Source organism: Cervus elaphus, chromosome 11, assembly GCF_910594005.1.
Source record: "Cervus elaphus chromosome 11, mCerEla1.1, whole genome shotgun sequence".
NCBI lineage: Eukaryota > Metazoa > Chordata > Mammalia > Artiodactyla > Cervidae > Cervus > Cervus elaphus.
This window is the reverse complement of record NC_057825.1, coordinates 45,248,853-45,266,116: the sequence shown is the minus strand read 5'-3', so window position 1 is coordinate 45,266,116 and position 17,264 is coordinate 45,248,853.

The window sequence follows — 17,264 nt, the reverse complement described above, 5'->3', positions numbered from 1 at the left end:
TCCCTCCCTTTGAGCCAATTTCTTTCTGCCTTCATTCCTCCCTGTTTCAGCCTGGAGCTCTTAGTTCCCTTGCCTTCTTGTGGTTCCACCTGCAAAGGGGCCCTCTGGGCAGCCAGGCTAAGCAGTGTTTCCCATTCTCTACAACTGCCTTTTCAAACCTCCACAAATCTCTGACCCTCCTGCCTCACCCTTAAAGAATGACCTCACCTCCTACTTTAGTGAAAACAGAAAGCTTTAAAAGGAACTCCCCCAACTTCCTGCCTCCAAAATAACACCCCTCCTTTCCACCTATTAAGGCTATTTTTTCCACCTATGCTGTGGATCACACACCCCACTCCTGTTGTCTTGGGCTTTGCACTATTAATCATCCTCTCTCTCTGAATCTTGAATCGCTGTGGCTTACTAGCCTTTCACTCAGTCAGTTATAACTCAACAATTTGATTGAGTCACCATGAAGGCTCCTGTCTGTTTGTGGGCACTTCTGTGACGCTCCTAGGCCCATGGACCCAAACGTTCTTTTCTTTATGCTGGCTCCTTTGACAAGCAACTTAAATTTACCAAAGAAGCGGGGACAAAAAGCTAGAAGAAATCTCTATGCATATAGTTCTTTTGGAGCTTAAAAAAAAAAAACTTTAAAATTACTATGCTTTGGGTCACATTTGTGAAATGGAATGGAGAGAAGGTTCCTTTCAGAGTTTTTATAACTGATGCTTTTAGTTACACAGAGAAAGGTGGGGAGAGAGAAGGTGAAAAGACTTAACATAGTTACTGAAAATAATATTGGAATAATTGTAAAGTATTATATAAGGACAACAATGAAAAGGATGGCCCAACTTCTGGATCTGCTGATGAGTCAGATGCATCTCTCTTGAAGCTAGTAGTTAGTAAGACGGGTTAGCAGAAATTAACAATTTTCAGAGACCCAGGGATCCAAATAACCTACTAAATGACTGGTCTCAGAAACTGAACTCGCTGTTATCTACACCTCATAGACAAAGAAAAGATGACACATAATCCACAATAAGGGACTAGAAGTCCTTAATGTTTTTGAGAAGGCATTTGAACTGGAAATCATAAAAATAAACTTAGCATGGGGTGCCCAGTAATATGTTTTCTTAATTCCCAAATCCTTTGTCTAAAGTTTAAAAAAAATAAGTGAAAATATTTGAGGCTCTTTTGGAAGAGCCTTCCCTAGGCTTCATTCCTACTTCCCTAGGCTTCATTCCCTGGATTGTAAGTATCAGCAAATCATTCCTATTTATTTGTTCAGCCCCCTCCATTACAGTACACTTATGATTTGTCTTTGTAACTGGTCCTTGGCACTCTCATATTAAGTAATGTCAAAAAGCAAGATACTTGTTGATATTGAAATAGTTTCCTGCCAAGGGCCCTTGATAAATTAAGATTTAATCTTATACTCTTAGCTTTTATAAAAAGGTGACTATAGGAAATGTCTTTTCAAAGAAATGCTTCCTGTATCTTTTGTAAAGTCAAATCAAAGACATCCATTAATTCATTAACAAATATTTATTGAATCTTGATTACATGGCAGGCTAGGGATACAAACATGAATGAAACCCAGTGCCTGCCCTGAAGGAGAATGCAACCTAGGAAGGTACAGACACATAAATAAATCATAATACAGTGTTAGAGTGTCTGTAATTAAAAGCACAAATAAAGTGCTATGGGAGCAGAAAGAGAGCGAGTAATTCAGCCTCCAGGTAAAGGAGGGCTTCTCATAGGACAACAGAAGAAAGTTGGATATTGAAGGTTGAGAAGGGCTACCCTGACCAAGAGGGGAGAAGAGAAAGGTTTTCCAGAGCCAAGAGCTGAATGAATAAAGCTGGACAAGCATGGATTCATAAATTCTGAGAACAGTCATTAGGATAGAAAAAGGACACTAGGAAGTATCCTGAGATGAGGCCAGAAAAGTAGGTTAGGGCTCAACTTTATTTATTTATTTATTATTAATTTTTTTTCTTTGCAAAGTGAAGGTTGTGTGTTGCTTGTTATGATTTTGACAGGCAAGACTCTATAGGAACTGTGATACTTACAGGTGATCTTTACCAAATGCCTGCACAGACATGAACGTTGGAATGAACTTTATGTGTGTGTGTTTTCCTGGAGTTCTCACTTACCCTTTCCTGGTGAAGCAGAGCTCCCATCTTCCCAGCAAAGGAATCCAGAGACAAGACAGTGGGGCCTCTGCTGGGGCTGTGTGCTTGCCTGTCACCTCCCCTCACTCCATCTGTACCCAAAGAGCCCAATTTCAAAGATACTTGTGGCATAATGGATGACATTTAGGCCCTGGAGTCAGACTGCCCTGTGTAACTAATTTACTATTTTCTAGCTATAAAATCTGCAGAAGGAAATGGCAACCCACTCCAGTATTCTTGCCTAGAGAATCCCATGGACAAAGGAGCCTGGTGGGCTGCCGTCCATAGGGTCGCACAGAGTCAGACACAATTGAAGTGACTTAGCATGCATGCATGCATTGGAAAAGGAAATGGCAATGCGCTCCAGTGTTCTTGCCTGGAGAATCCCAGGGACGGAGGAGCCTGGTGGGCTGTCGTCTATGGGGTGTCACAGAGTTGGACACGACTGAAGTGACTTAGCAGTAGCAGCAGCTATAAAATCTTGGATGACTCAACATCCTAAGCCTCAGCTTTGTCACCCCATCTGTAAAAGAAGAATGCATTCATTCAGCAGTATTTATTGATCAGCCGCTATGGGCCAAGCACTTAATAAAAATACCTGTCTAATAGGGTTGTTGGGAGGACAAGTTAATAAATGTAAAACATTTTGATTGATGCTCGACCCAAAGTAAGTACTGACTAAATGTTAGTTACTAGTATTAATGATTGTAAGGTTAAAATGCCCTCTTTAATGACAAAGGGTATGCTTTTCATCCTGGAAATGAGGAGCTGTTTAAGATTTCTAGGCAAGGAACAAGATTGGATTTCATTTTAGAAAAGTTATTGGCTAAAGAGGATAGAGGGGAAAATTGGAGAAAGAGAGATCAGAGGTGGGAAGAAAAAGTAGGAAGTGATGCCAATAGTCTGAGATTGAGCACATAACACATAATAGTGGTGATAAGATTGGAAATGAAGGCAGAGATCTGAGAGATCTCTAGATGAGAGAACTTGAGTCGAGGTAGGGTTGAGGAATTAAACATGACCTTCACAATTCTGGTGTGGGTGATAGGATTAATGGCATCCTTAACGGAGACAGATAACACAAGAATTCGTTATGATGTAGACAGAGGTTGGATGACTAAATGTCCAGCCTCAGACAACAGGAAAGGAACATAGACTGGTAAGTGAGGATAATAACTTTTATTTAAAAAATTTTTTGGCAATGACGTGCAGCATATAGGATCTTATTTCCCAAAACAGGAATCAAATCTCTGCCCCCTCCGTTGGGAGTGCAGAGTCTTAACCACTGGACCACCAGGGAAATCACGTAGTAACTTTAATATTGAACACTTTGTCTTTGATAATGAAGATAGGAAGAAGCAAAAAACAAAGAAAAACCAAGCAAACAAATCTAGATTTCAACAGAGAGGTGCTAGAGTCAGAGATTTGAGAGTCATTGTGCTGTAACTAGGAGCTGAATTCTGGAATGAGATCTTGCCTAGATAGCCTTGAGGATAACTGACATTTCATCAGTGAGCTGAAAAACAGAAATCAATCCTTGTCAATATTTGAAGCTCTCATAGTGCCCAACCTCAGTTTTGTTCCTCTCTTTATTTCAATATAATCATTACTCTGATTTTTGTAGTCATCACTCTCTTATTTTCCTTCAGTTTTATGACACATATATATATGTATTAAATGTCTCATGCTTTCATTGCATTTTTCACATTTTACGTGCCCCAACATTGTTTGTGAGATTCATCCATGATAATATATGTAACTATAGTGCTTAATTTTCACCGTTATATAATATTCAATCACATCAGGATAAAACTACCTGTCCATTCTACTATGAAAGAGCATTTGGGTTGTTTTCATTTTTCACTCTTAAGAGCATTGATACCATCGACTTAGAGCATGTCTACTGGTATATAGTGGAAGAGTTTTTCTCAGATTTCCAGTTTTGATTTTAATCACTAGGTGGTTGGATATTATTTGTCAACTTTATCAGATAATACCTAATTGTTTTCAAATTAATTATACCAACTTAAATTCTATTTGTTGTTGTTGTTCAGTCACTAAGTCATGTCCACCTCATTGCAACCCCATGGACAGCAGCATGCCAGACTTCTCTGTCCTCCACTATCTTCCAGAGTTTACTCAAATTCATGTCCATTGCATCAATGATGTTATCTAACCATCTTGTCCTCTGTTGCCACCTTCTACTTATGCCTTCAATCTTTCCCAGCACCAGGGTCTTTTCCAATTAGTTGGCTCTTTGAATCAGGTGGCCAAAGTATTGGAGCTTCAGCTTCAGCATCAGTCCTTCCAATGAATATATAGTGTTGATTTCCTTTAGGATTGACTGGTTTGATCTCCTTGTAGTCCAAGGAACTCTTCAAGAATCTTCCCTAGCATGACAATTCTAAAGCATCAATTGTTCCATACTCAGCCTTTTTAATGATCTAACTCTCACATCTGTACATGACTACTGGCAAAGCCATAGCTTTGATTATACAGATCTTTGTCAGCAAAGTTATGACTCTGCTTTTTAATATGCTGTCTACGTTTGCTCCTTTCCTTCCAAGGAGCAAGTGTCTTTTAATTTCATGGCTGTTGTCACTGTCCACAGTGATTTTGGAGCCCAAGAAAATAAAATTTGTCACTGCTTCCACTTTTTTCCCACTTGCCATGAAGTAATGGGACAAGTTGCCACGATGTTAGTTTTCTGAACATTGACTTCAAGCCAGCTTTTTCACTGTCCTCTTTTGCCCTCATCAGGAGGTTCATTATTTCCTCTTCACTTGCTGCCATTAGAGTGTTATCACATGCATATCTGAGGTAGTTGATATTTCTCCTGGCAATGTTTATCTATGATCCAGCGAATGTTGGCAATTTGATCTCTGGGTCCTCAGCCTTTTCTAAATCCAGCTTGTGCATCTGGAAGTTCTCGGTTTACATGCTGTTGAAGAATGGGCCCTAGATTGCAGAGTAGAAGGATGTGCACTCATCTTCTCCTGCGAGAACCCCAAAATTGCAACTTGCTGCTGAACAACCATCGACAGGAGAATGTTGGATCCCACCAAAAAAGATACCCCCCCCCAAAAAAAAGAAAAGATACCCCACATCCAAAGGCAAAGAAGCCTCAGCAAGATGGTAGGAGGGGTGAAATCAGGTTTACAATCATACCCCATTCCCCCCAGAGATGCTCGGAGGGTTCAGACAAAACCAGGACCCAGACAGCTTATTCATCAGAGAGGAGACAGAATGAAAATCACCATCACAGAAAACTAATCAAACTGATCACATGGATCACAGCCTTATCTAACTCAATGCAACTATGAGCCATGCCATGTAGGGCCACCCAAGACAGATGGATCATGGTGGAGAGTTCTGACAGAACGTGGTCCACTGGAGAAGGAATGGCAAATCACTTCAGTATTCTTGCCTTGAGAACCCCATCAACAGGATGAAAAGGCAAAAAGATAGGACAGTGAAAGATGAACTTCCCAGGTCAGTAGGTGCCCAATATGCTACTGGAGAAGAGTGGAGAGATAACTCCAGAAAGAATGAAGAGACAGAGCCAAAGCAAAGATAGTGCCCAGCTGTGGATGTGACTGGTGATGGAAGTAAACTCTGATGCTGTAAAGAACAATAGTGCATGTTGGGTCCATGAATCAAGGTAAATTGGAAGTGGTCAAACAGGAGATGTCAAGTGAACAGCAATATTTTAGGAATCAGTGAACCAAAATGGACTGGAATAGGCGGATTTAATTCAGATGACCATTGTATCTACTACTGTGGGGAGGAATCCCTTAAAGAAATGGAGTAGCCCTCATAGTCAACAAAAGAGTCTGAAATGCAGTACTTGGGTGCAATCTCAAAAACAACAGAAAGATCTCTATTCATTTCCAAGGTAAACCATTCAATATCACAGTAATCCAAGTCTATGCCCCAACCACCAATGCTGAAGAAGTTGAAGTTGAACGGTTCTATGAAGACCTACAAGACCTTCTAGAACTAACACCCAAAAAGATGTCTTTTTCATCATAGGGGACTGGAATGTAAAAGTAGGAAGTCAAGAGATACGTGGAGTAATGGGCAAGTTTGGCCTTGGAGTACAAAATGAAGCAGGGCAAAGGCTAACAGCTTTGTCAAGAGAACACACTGGTCATAGCAGACACCCTCTTCCAACAACATGAGAGACAACTCTATACATGGACATCACCAAATGGTGTCAATACCAAAATCAGATTGATTATATTCTTTGCAGCAGAAGATGGAGAAGCTCTATACAGTCAACAAAAACAAGACCAGGAGCTGACTGTGGCTCAGATCATGAACTCTTTATTGCCAAATTCAGACTTAAATAGGAGAAAGTATGGAAAACCACTAGGCCATTCAGGTATGACCTAAATAAAATCCCTTATGATTATACAGTGGAAGTGACAGATTCAAGAGATTAGACCTGATAGAGTGCATGAAGAACTATGGGTGGAGGCTTATGATATTGTACAGGAGGCAGTGATCAAACCATCCCCAAGAAAAAGATGCAAAAAGGCAAAATTGTTGTCTGAGGAGGCTTTACAAATAGCTGAGAAAAGAAGAGAAGCGAAAGGCAAAGGAGAAAAGGGAAGATATACCCATCTGAATGCAGAGTTTCAAAGAATAGCAAGGAGAGATAAGAAAGCCTTCTTCAGTGATCAATGCAAAGAGATAGAGGAAAACAACAGAATGGGAAAGACTAGACATCTCTTCAAGAAAATTAGAGGTATCAAGGGAATATTTCAAACAAAGATGGGCACAATGAAGGACAGAAATGGTATGGACCTAACAGAAGCAGTAGATATTAAGAAGAGGTGGCAAGAATACACAGAACTATACAAAAAAGATCTTCATGACCCAGATAATCATGATGGTGTGATCACTCACCTAGAGCCAGATATTCTGGAATGTGTAGTCAAGTGGGCCTTAGGAAGCATGACCACAAACAAAGCTAGTGGAGGTGATGGAATTCCAGTTGAGGTATTTCAAATCCAAAAAGATGATGCTGTGAAAGTGCTGTACTCAATACATTAGCAAATTTGGAAAACTAAGCAGTGGCCACAGGACTGGAAAAGGTTAGCTTGCATTCCAATCCCAAAGAAAGGCAATGCCAAAGAATGTTCAAACTACCACACAATTGCACTCATCTCATACACTAGCAAAGTAATGCTCAAAATTCTCCAAGCCAGGCTTCAAAAGTATGTGAACCGTGAACTTCCAGATGGTCACGGATTTAGAAAAGGCAGGGGAACCAGAGATCAAATTGCCAACATCTGTTGGATCAAAGAAAAAGCTACAGAATTCCAGAAAAACATCTACCTCTGCTTTATTGACTACACCAAAGCCTTTGTGTGGATCACAACAAATTGTGGAAAATTTTCAAGAGATAGGAACACCAGACCACTTGACCTGCCTCCTGAGAAATCTGTATGCAGGTCAAGAAGCAACAGTTAGAAGTGAACATGGAACAACAGACTGGTTCCAAACTGGAAAAAGGAGTTTATCAAGGCTGTATATTATCACCCTGCTTATTTAACTTGTGGAGTACATAATGAGAAATGCCGGGCTGGATGAAGCATAAGTTGAAATCAAGATTGCTGGGAGAAATATCAATAACCTCAGATATGCAGATGACACCACCCTTATGGCAGAAAGCAAAGAACTAAAGAGCCTCTTGATTAAAGTGAAAGAGGAGAGTGAAAAACCCAGCTTAAAACTCAACATTCAAAAATTAAGATCATGGCATGTGGTCCAATCACTTCACAGCAAATGAATGGGGAAACAATGGAAACAGTGACAGACGTTATTTTCTTGGGTTCCAAAATCACTGCAAATGGTGACTGTAGCCACAAAATTAAAAGATGCTTGCTCCTTGGAAGAAAAGCTAAGACCAATCTAGACAGCATATTAAAAAGCAGAGATATTACTTTGTGACAAAGGTTCATCTAGTCAAAGCTATAGTTTTTCCAGTAGTCATGTATGGATGTGAGAGTTGGCCTATAAAGAAAGCTGAGCACTGAAGAATTGATGCTTTTCAACTGTGGTGTTGGTGAAGACTCTTGAGAGTCCCTTGGACTGCAAGGAAATCCAACCAGTCCATCCTAAAGGAGATCAGTCCTGAATATTCATTGCAAAGACTGATTCTGAAGCTGAAACTCCAATATTTTGACCACCTGATGTGAAAAACTGACTCATTGGAAAGACCCTGATGCTGGGAAAGATTGAAGGCAGGAGAAGAAGGGGATGACAGAGGGTGAGATGGTTAGATGGCATCACCGTCTCAATGGACATCAGTTTGAGCAAGCTCTGGGAGTTGGAGATGGACAGGGAAGCCTGCCATGCTGCAGTCCATGGGGTCACAAAGAGTCAGACATGACTGAGTGATTGTTATGAGTTGAACTGAAGCCTAACTTGGAGAATTTTGAGCATAATCTTCCTTGCATGTGAAATGAGCACAGTTTTATGTTAGTTTGAAAATTCTTTGGCATAACCTTTCTTTGGGATTGGAGTGAAAACTGGCCTTTTCCAGTCCTGTGGCCACTGGTGAGTTTTCCAAATTTGCTGACATATTGAGTATAGCGCTTTAACAGCATCATCTTTTTGATTTGAAGTAGCTCAGCTGGAATTCCATCACTTCCACCAGCTCTGTTTGTAGTAATCCTTCCTAAGGTCCATTTGAGTTCACACTCCAGAATGTCTGGCTCTAGGTGAGTGACCACGCCATCAGGTTATTTGGGTCATTAAGAAAAAATTTTTTGGTATAATTCTTCTGTGAATTCTTGCCACTCCTTCTTAATCTCTTCTGTTTCTGTAAAGTCCTTACTGTTTCTGTCCTTTGTCATGCCTACCCTTGCATGAAATGTTCCCTTGATATCTCCAATTTTCTTGAGGAGATCTAGTCTTTCTCATTCTACTGTTTTCCTCTAACTCTTTGCATTGTACACTTAAGAGGGCTTTCTTATTTCTCCTCACTAGTCTCTGGAACTCTGCATTCAGTTGACCGTATCTTTCGCTTTCTCCCTTGCCTTTCTTTTCTCTTCTTTCCTCAGCTCTTTGTAACGCCTCCTCAGACAACCACTTTGCCTTCTTGCATTTCTTTTTCTTTGGGAAGATTTTGGTCACTGTCTTCTGTGCAATGTTACGAACCTCCATCCATAGTTCTTTAGGCACTCTGTCTAACAGATCTAATCCCGTGAGTCTATTTGTCACCTCCACTGTATTTATGTATCGTAAGGGATTTGATTTAGGACATACCTGAATGACCTAGTGGTTTTCCCTACTTTCTTCAATTTAAGCCTGAATTTTACAATAAGGAGCTCATGATCTGAAGTACAGTCAGCTCCATGTCTCGTTTTTGCTGACTGTCTTCAGCTTCTCCATCTTTGGCTGCAAAGAACAAAATCAATCTGATTTCATTATTGACCATCTGGTGATGTCCACGTGTAGAGTTGTCTCTTGTGTTGTTGCAAAATGGTGTTTGCTATGAACAGCATGTTCTCTTGACAAAACTCTGTTAGCTTTTTCCCTGCTTCCTTTTGTACTCCAAGGCCAAGCTGTTATTTCGGGTATCCCTTGACTTTCTGCTTTTGCATTCCATTCCCCTATGATGAAAAGGATATCTTTTTTTGGTGTTAGTTCTAGAAGGTCTTGTAGGTCTTCATAGAACCTGTCAATTTCAGCTTCTTCAGCATCAGTGATTGGGCCATAGACTTGGATTACTGTGATGCTAATTGTTTTGCCTTGGAAACAAACTGAGATCATTCTGTTGTTTTTGAGACTGCACCCAAATACTGCATTTCTGGAGTCCCCAGGTGGCACTAGTGGTAAAGAACCCCTCCTGCCAATGCAGGAAACATAAGAGAATCCAACTGATCCCTGGGTTGGGAAGATCCCCTGGAGGAGGGCATGGCAACCCACTCCAGTATTCTTGCCTGGAGAATCCCATGGACACAGGAGCCTGGTGGTCTATGGTCCATAGGGTTGCAAAGAGTCAGAGATGACTGAAGTGACTTAGCATGCACTGCATTTCAGACTCTCTCATCAGGGCTGCTCCATTTCTTCTGAGGGATTTTTACCCACAGTAGTAGATGTAATGGTCATCTGAATTAAATTCACCAATTCTTGTCCATTTTAGTTCACTGATTCCTAAGATGTCGATATTTAGTCTTGCTATCTCCTGCTTGACCACATCTAATTTACCTTGACTTATAGACCTAACACCCCTAGTTCCTATGCATTATTTTTCTTTATAGCACTGGATTTTACTTTCACCACCAGACACATCCATAACTGAGCATCGTTTCTGTTTTGGCCCAGCGCCTTCATTCTCCCTGAAGCTCTTAGTAATCACCATCCACTCTTCTCCAGAAGCATATAGGACCTCTTCCAACCTGGGGGGTTCATCTTCCAGTGTCATATCTTTTTGCCTTTTCATACTGTTCATGGGGTTCTCCAAGTAGGAATATTGGAATGGGTTCCCATTTCCCCCTCCAGCAGACCACATTTTGTCAGAACTCTTCACTATGACCTGTCCATCTTGGGTGGCCCTGCATAGCATGGCTCATAGCTTCATTGAGTTACCCAAGCCCCTTTGCCACAACAAGGCTGTGATCCATGAAGGGGTTAAATTCTGTAAGCAGTGTATAACAAATGTATCCTCACCAGCATGTGCTATTAAATAATTTTTTCTTTTTACCAATCTGAAATTTACAAAGTAGTGTTTCACTGTGGTTTGAATTTTCAGTTCTCAGATTACCAATGAAGTTATGTATCTTTTCTAATATTTATTATCTTTCAGTATTTCCCATCCATGAAATGCACCTTTGTATCTTTTACCTTGCTTGGTTATGTGTCTTTTGGTTAGGTATCTTGTAAGTCCTAGACATGAGGCTAAGGACTTTAATGCAGGTTATTTCACAACTTACTTCCTTAAATCTTTTTTGGGGTCAGAAAGTAAAATTGAAAGTTGCTCAGTCATGTCCGACCCTATGAGACCCCATGGATTCCAGTCCATGGAATTCTCTGGGCCAGAATATTGGAATGGGTAGCTGATCCCTTCTCCAGGGGATCTTCTCAACCCAGGGATCAAACTCACGTCTCCCATATTGCAGGCAAATTCTTTATCAGCTGAGCCACCAGGGAAGTCAAAGGATTTGGGGGTCAAGGGATTTACATTTATTAATAAATCTTTGCCTTTGTATAAAGTGTCTGTCTACAGATAGAAAGAAAAAGGAACACACTTGCAAGTTTCCTAACCTATTAGCAAAGTGTTAGGCATCCAGACCCAGCACATTTATTTTAGGAATAACTTTAATTCTGGCTTTATTTCACAAATACTATCTGAAAGTAGCATTGGTTTTGTCAGTTAAAGCTTTTGTTATTTTTCATGAAAAATAGCTTGCATTTGAAACAGAGGATCATGAAAGACAGCAAGAGACTAGTGGTTTAGCCCCTTGCTTCTTCAAGTCTGAAACACAGACCAGCAGCATCGCATCACCTTGGAGCTTGTTAGAAATGCATGCGCCTCATCCCAGACCTAAAGAGTCAGAAGCTGCATTTTAAGAGGTCTCCACGTGACTCTTTAGGCACTTTATAAAGTAAGAGAAGGGCTGGTTAGCTAAATGGTGGTAGACACTACGTGTGATATCTTAAGAACATCTTTGTCTTTCCAGCACCTAGAGAGCAAAACTATGCCTGGCATTTTTAGGTATGAGTGTTTGAATCTCTGAGGGGCCCACCTAGGTGAGCTGAGAATGAATCTGAGAAAGCCAGTTGCCTCGATCCATCTGGTAGGATTCTGTCTTCTAGGCCCAGAAAAGTAAAACAGAATAAATAATTTGGCCTGAAATATATCTAATTGAGGTCCAACTTACTTTTCATTTTTTTCCAGAATGATCCATACAATTGATCCAAGTCTCCACTTCATTTTGAGTATATGATTCAGGCTGACAGTCTTAATATTAACGAGATGGATTCAACTAATAGATTTTCAAGCCATAGGATGATAGAAATCCCTTATATGTAGTCTCATTTTACAGGTGAGACAAATGAAGCATTGAGCAATTAAGTGAGAGATCATGTAGCAGCTGGTAAAGACTAGAGTCCCAGTATCAGACTTTCCCCATTAAATCAGAGGCCCACATTAGGAATTTCCCAACTCTCTAGATACATCTCCTAGCTTGAACAGGGTAAAATTCAGTCTTTTTTTTTTCCCTATCAGGAGAATAAATTAATATTTTGGAAAAATAGGCTGATAATAAAAAATGATGCAGAAAGCAACTTTCTAAATGAAAGGGTTCTATGATGCCCATATGTTTTTAACCCTATTATAATTATAAGCAGCAAAATAACTTAAGTGGCACCATCTTCTGTGTCCTTTTCTAACTCCAGTGCAGTGTTTGGATCTAAAGAAGCATCCAACACAGAGACTTTTCCACTCTTCTCACCATATTCTCTTAGAATTCAAGGTAATGACTTAATATTTTAACCCTGGTAACTTTCTAATCCCTAAATTACATTAATTAGGCTGACTCTACACTGACTATAGTGGCCCCACCTCCAGAAGGGCAGAGGTGGAGTGACCCTATTGTTCTGGACTTCCTTTCTTTGTCCACTCCCAGCCTCTGGCCAGTTACCTTAAGTCATCCCTGTCCTGCTCTCAGAGATCTAAAAATGGCCTGGGGTTTTCCCTGCTGCTGGACTAGTTTATGACAAATACCATTGCTCCCCTATTTTAAAACTTCCCTTTCCCCATAATGAGTATTTATGTGATCAGTGGGGACTTTTACAACTAACAATAGACACAGAGATTCAAGTACCTCAAAAGGATTTACATATACTTTCAAAAATCATAAAAGAAGGATACAAATAAATTACCAGCAGAGGTGATCTCCTGGGAAGGAGGTGGGGCTGGGTGGAGGGCAGTCTGAACTGCCTCATCGGAAAAGACCCTGATGCTGGGAAAGATTGCAGGCTGGAGGAGAAGGGGACAACAGAGGATGAGATGGTTGGATGGCATCAGCGACTCAATGGACATGAGTTTGAGCCAGCTCAGGGAGATGTTCAAGGACAGGGAAGACTGGTGTGCTGCAGTCTACTGGATCACAAAGAGTCTGATATGACTGAGAGATTGAACAACAACAAGGAATGCCAGGGTTATGGTGGAGAAGTACTGAGTCAGGCAGAGGCCTTGTCTGAAATATCCAGAGGAAACCAAGGGCAACCTATGACCAGAGGTCTCCTGAGATATTGACACTGCCACAAATGGAAGGCAGCTGCAACTTGGTTAGAACAGTGGACAGGCTGTGAGTTCAGAAGTGGAGGTTGAAATAATCCCCTGGGTCAGCCTCCATCAGCTACAAGGCCAGATCCTGACAGCTTCAAACACAGAGGTCAAGGGCAGATGTGGTTTGTTGTCATAAAGCTTACCTTGGGAGATGTGGATGTGGTACATGTGATAGGCATCACCTGGCTTGGTGATTGGTTGTTGGAGAGGGATGAGGAATTAAGATTTGATGTGTTTTCTTTGGAGGAAAGATAGTTGAGAATCTTCTCTGAGTAGGGTTGCCCAAAACACAGGCCACTCACTCAGTTACATTTGAATTTCAGATAAATAATGAATGCTTTTTTTTAGTATGTTCCAAATATTGCAATCATATAGTTGCTCCTTTTTAAAGAGAATAGATAAGTTTAGGGGAGAATGCAGGAAGCTCCTTATTTATTTACTTTTATTTTTGACTGCACTAGGTCTTCATTGCTTTGTGTGGGCTTTTCTCTAGTTGAGACAAGGCTGGGCTACTCTGTTGCAGTGCTCAGGTTTCTCACTGTGATGGCTTCTCTTGTTGCAGAGTGTAGGCTCCAGGCAAGCGGGCTTCAGCTGTTGCAGCACACGGGCTTAGTAGCTGTGGCACAGAGGCTTAGTTGCTCTGCGACATGTGGAATCTTCCCCAGACCAGGGATTGAACCTGAGTCCCCTGCACTGGCAGGTGGATTCTTATCTAGTGCTCTGTCAGGAAAGTCCAGGAAGTTCCTCTTCTCTAAAATGATAGCAGCTGCTTGTTAGGTAGTTAGAATAGGGAAAAGGAGTCCAAAGTGGCGGTGGCTAAAAGACAAGGAAGGGAAAAGCCCACGAAAATAGAACAAAGGAAGGTCCGAGGACCTGAGTGAGGACTTCAGGTAGAACAGCACTCCTGACTAAGCCCAATTTGCATAGGGCAGGCCCAGGGGGAATAAAAAAACAGATAAAAGAGGAGCCAAAGGACTCTCTCTCTCTCCCCCAGCCCCCGAGTGTGTACGCTGTCCCCACTCCGTGCTGGGGCAATCTTCTCTTCGCATCTTTGGATGGATGTGCCCTCACATTTCGAAGATGGATTGGCCTGCTATCTTCTAAATAAAATATAACTGTAACACTGAGCTGTAACACTGATTTGTCTAAGAGCTATAACACAGTCTGTTTGAGACCTGAGAGCTACAACATGGTCTGTCAAAGACCGAGAGCTGTGAAACGCCGAGGGGGCTTTAATGTCCGTCATTCCAAATCCTTGGTGTGAAGAGACAAGAGCCGAGGAGCATAAACTCGCCTGACATGCTGAAAGGGAGAAGGAAGGTGGGAAGCAGGGGTTTTGAGGAGAGGGCTAGACTTGCTGCAACTGTTGAGGCCACTAGATAAACAGGTGACAAGGGCTGCCTGGATGCAAAGAGGGGTAGTGAGCAGCCAACCACAGTGAGGACTCAGGTTTGGAACCACACTGCCAGGGTCTGTACCTCTTCCTAACTTTAGTTTTGGGCAATTTACTTATCCTTTCTGCTCTTGTTTCCTCATCTCTAAAATGGGCTCCATAATGGGACCTTCTTCATGGGGTTGTTGTGCAGATTAGGTGAGGCAATGCAAGCAATGCACTCACAACTGTACCTATCACGGAATCAGTGCTTGTCATTGTCAAATGGCAGTGGCACAAATCTTCATGACTGTGTGCCTTTTTCAAGCCATTTTCTCCAGGAGAGAAAGTAGATTTCTCAATTGCTTCATCTGTATTCCTAATTAGAAAATTTAATTTGACTTTTAGAACTGATAGGCAGCTGAATTTTAATGAACACAAAACTGAAATAATTTTTTTATTACAAAAATAATATACACTCATTGTAGAAGTTTTTGAAAATAAAGATCAGTGCAAAGAAAATTAAAACCATCTGTAACTTTATCTTCTGAGAGTAAATACTTAATATGTTAGTCATTTTCATTTTCATTCTGTCCTTATATATTAAAATATTTAATGTTGCTATATAGTACTCATTGTTTTTTCACTTCACAATGTATCCTGAACATTCTCTCAGTCACTCGTTGGTCCTCTCCAACATATCTTAATGGCTACATATTATATTGATGAACTGAATTAAAAAAAAAAAGCAATCTCCTCTATAGGATATATTGTTTGGAGTTTTATGACACAAATTAATTAAATAATACTTCTTGGTGATCTACATTTACAAAAACCCAATATGTAGTTTTTTAAATTTCAAAAGTATTATACTGAAAAATAGGATAAAATAATTTTATTTCCCTAATACAACTAAGTTCAGTTCATCCTCTGTCAATACAGTTCTGTGTGTCTATATGTTTATGTTAGTTCTAGTTGCTGATGTAGTTGAACTGTGTTACCTGGATACCTCTTGGAGAACATGAGGTCACCTTGGCCTGAGGTATTAATATTTAACAGACCTGAGAATGATATGGATTGATGATAGCAAAATTAACTCAATCCACCTAGGTCTCATTCTGTCAACAGAATTAGCAATGCTATTCTACTGACCAGAAAGCAAGCACCTCTGCAAGAAGGAATTGATAGCAATTGATGCTTTTGAACTGTGGTGTTGAGAAGACTCTTAGGGGTCCCTTGGACTTCAAAGAGATTAAACCAGTCCATCCTAAAGGAAATCAGTCCTGGGTGTTCATTGGAAGGACTGATGTTGAAGCTGAAACTCCAATATTTTGGCCACCTGATGCGAAGAGCTGAATCATTTGAAAAGACTCTGATGTTGGGAAAGATTGAAGGCAGAAGGAGAAGGGGATGACAGAGGAGATGGCTAGATGGCATCACCGACTCAGTGGACATGAGTTTGGATAAACTCTGGAAGTTGGTGATGGACAGGGAGGCCTGGCGTGCTGCAGTTCATGGGGTTGCAAAGAGTCGGACATGACTGAGCAACTGAACTGAACTGAACTATGGTCTCTAGAATCTGGAACTGGGGACAGGAAGCGCCACTGGTTTTCTTTCACCTTTGTTCTCAGACAAATGTCTCTAGATTAGCTACTGAAGGGTCATATTGTCTCTATGCCCCTTCTTTAAAATCTTGGTATCTCAGTAAAGAAACAGAATGGCCCACAGAGAAAAACCCATTTTGGTTAGTCTATAATGTTGTCTGGAAAGTCTAGTCTCAGGAAAGGTGTTCAGCCTCTTTGCAGAGAGAATTACTCCATCATATACATGCATTGAATAAATGTTCTGCTGAATTAATTAAATTGGCTTGTATTCTCCAGTGATGCCTCTCACCTTCGGCTTCTGTTAAAGGAAGGTATCCAGGCAGCCTTTTCTCTGCCACAAATGGGCGGGTTTGTAATCTGCTGATATGTTTTAGATACAAAAATCATCAACTCCGAGATGTGAGCCAACACCTTACTTGACATTAACCACATGGTTTTTTGTTTTTGAGATGTTTCAGAAAATACAGACATATCTCTAATCCCAGGGAGTATAGATCATTATGTCAGGGGAGTGTGTAATTTCCTCGGTTCTGTCTCATTGCAACAAAAATTTGAAGTGGTAGATGGATCAGCATTACAGCCCTCAGTCGGATCAGTGTTACAGCTCCATGTTACAGCTCAGTTTTATTTAGAAAGTAAAGGAAAATACATCCTTGACGTGTGAGGGCATGCCGACGCAAAAGACGCGAAGAGAAAAGAGGCCCCCTGGCCCAGTTTTGGCTCCTCTTTTTATGTCTTTTTCTCCTCCCCCTGAGCCTGCCCTATGTAAATTGGGCTAGCCAGGAGTGCTGTTTGTTTTACCTAAGTCCTCACTCCGGTCCTCG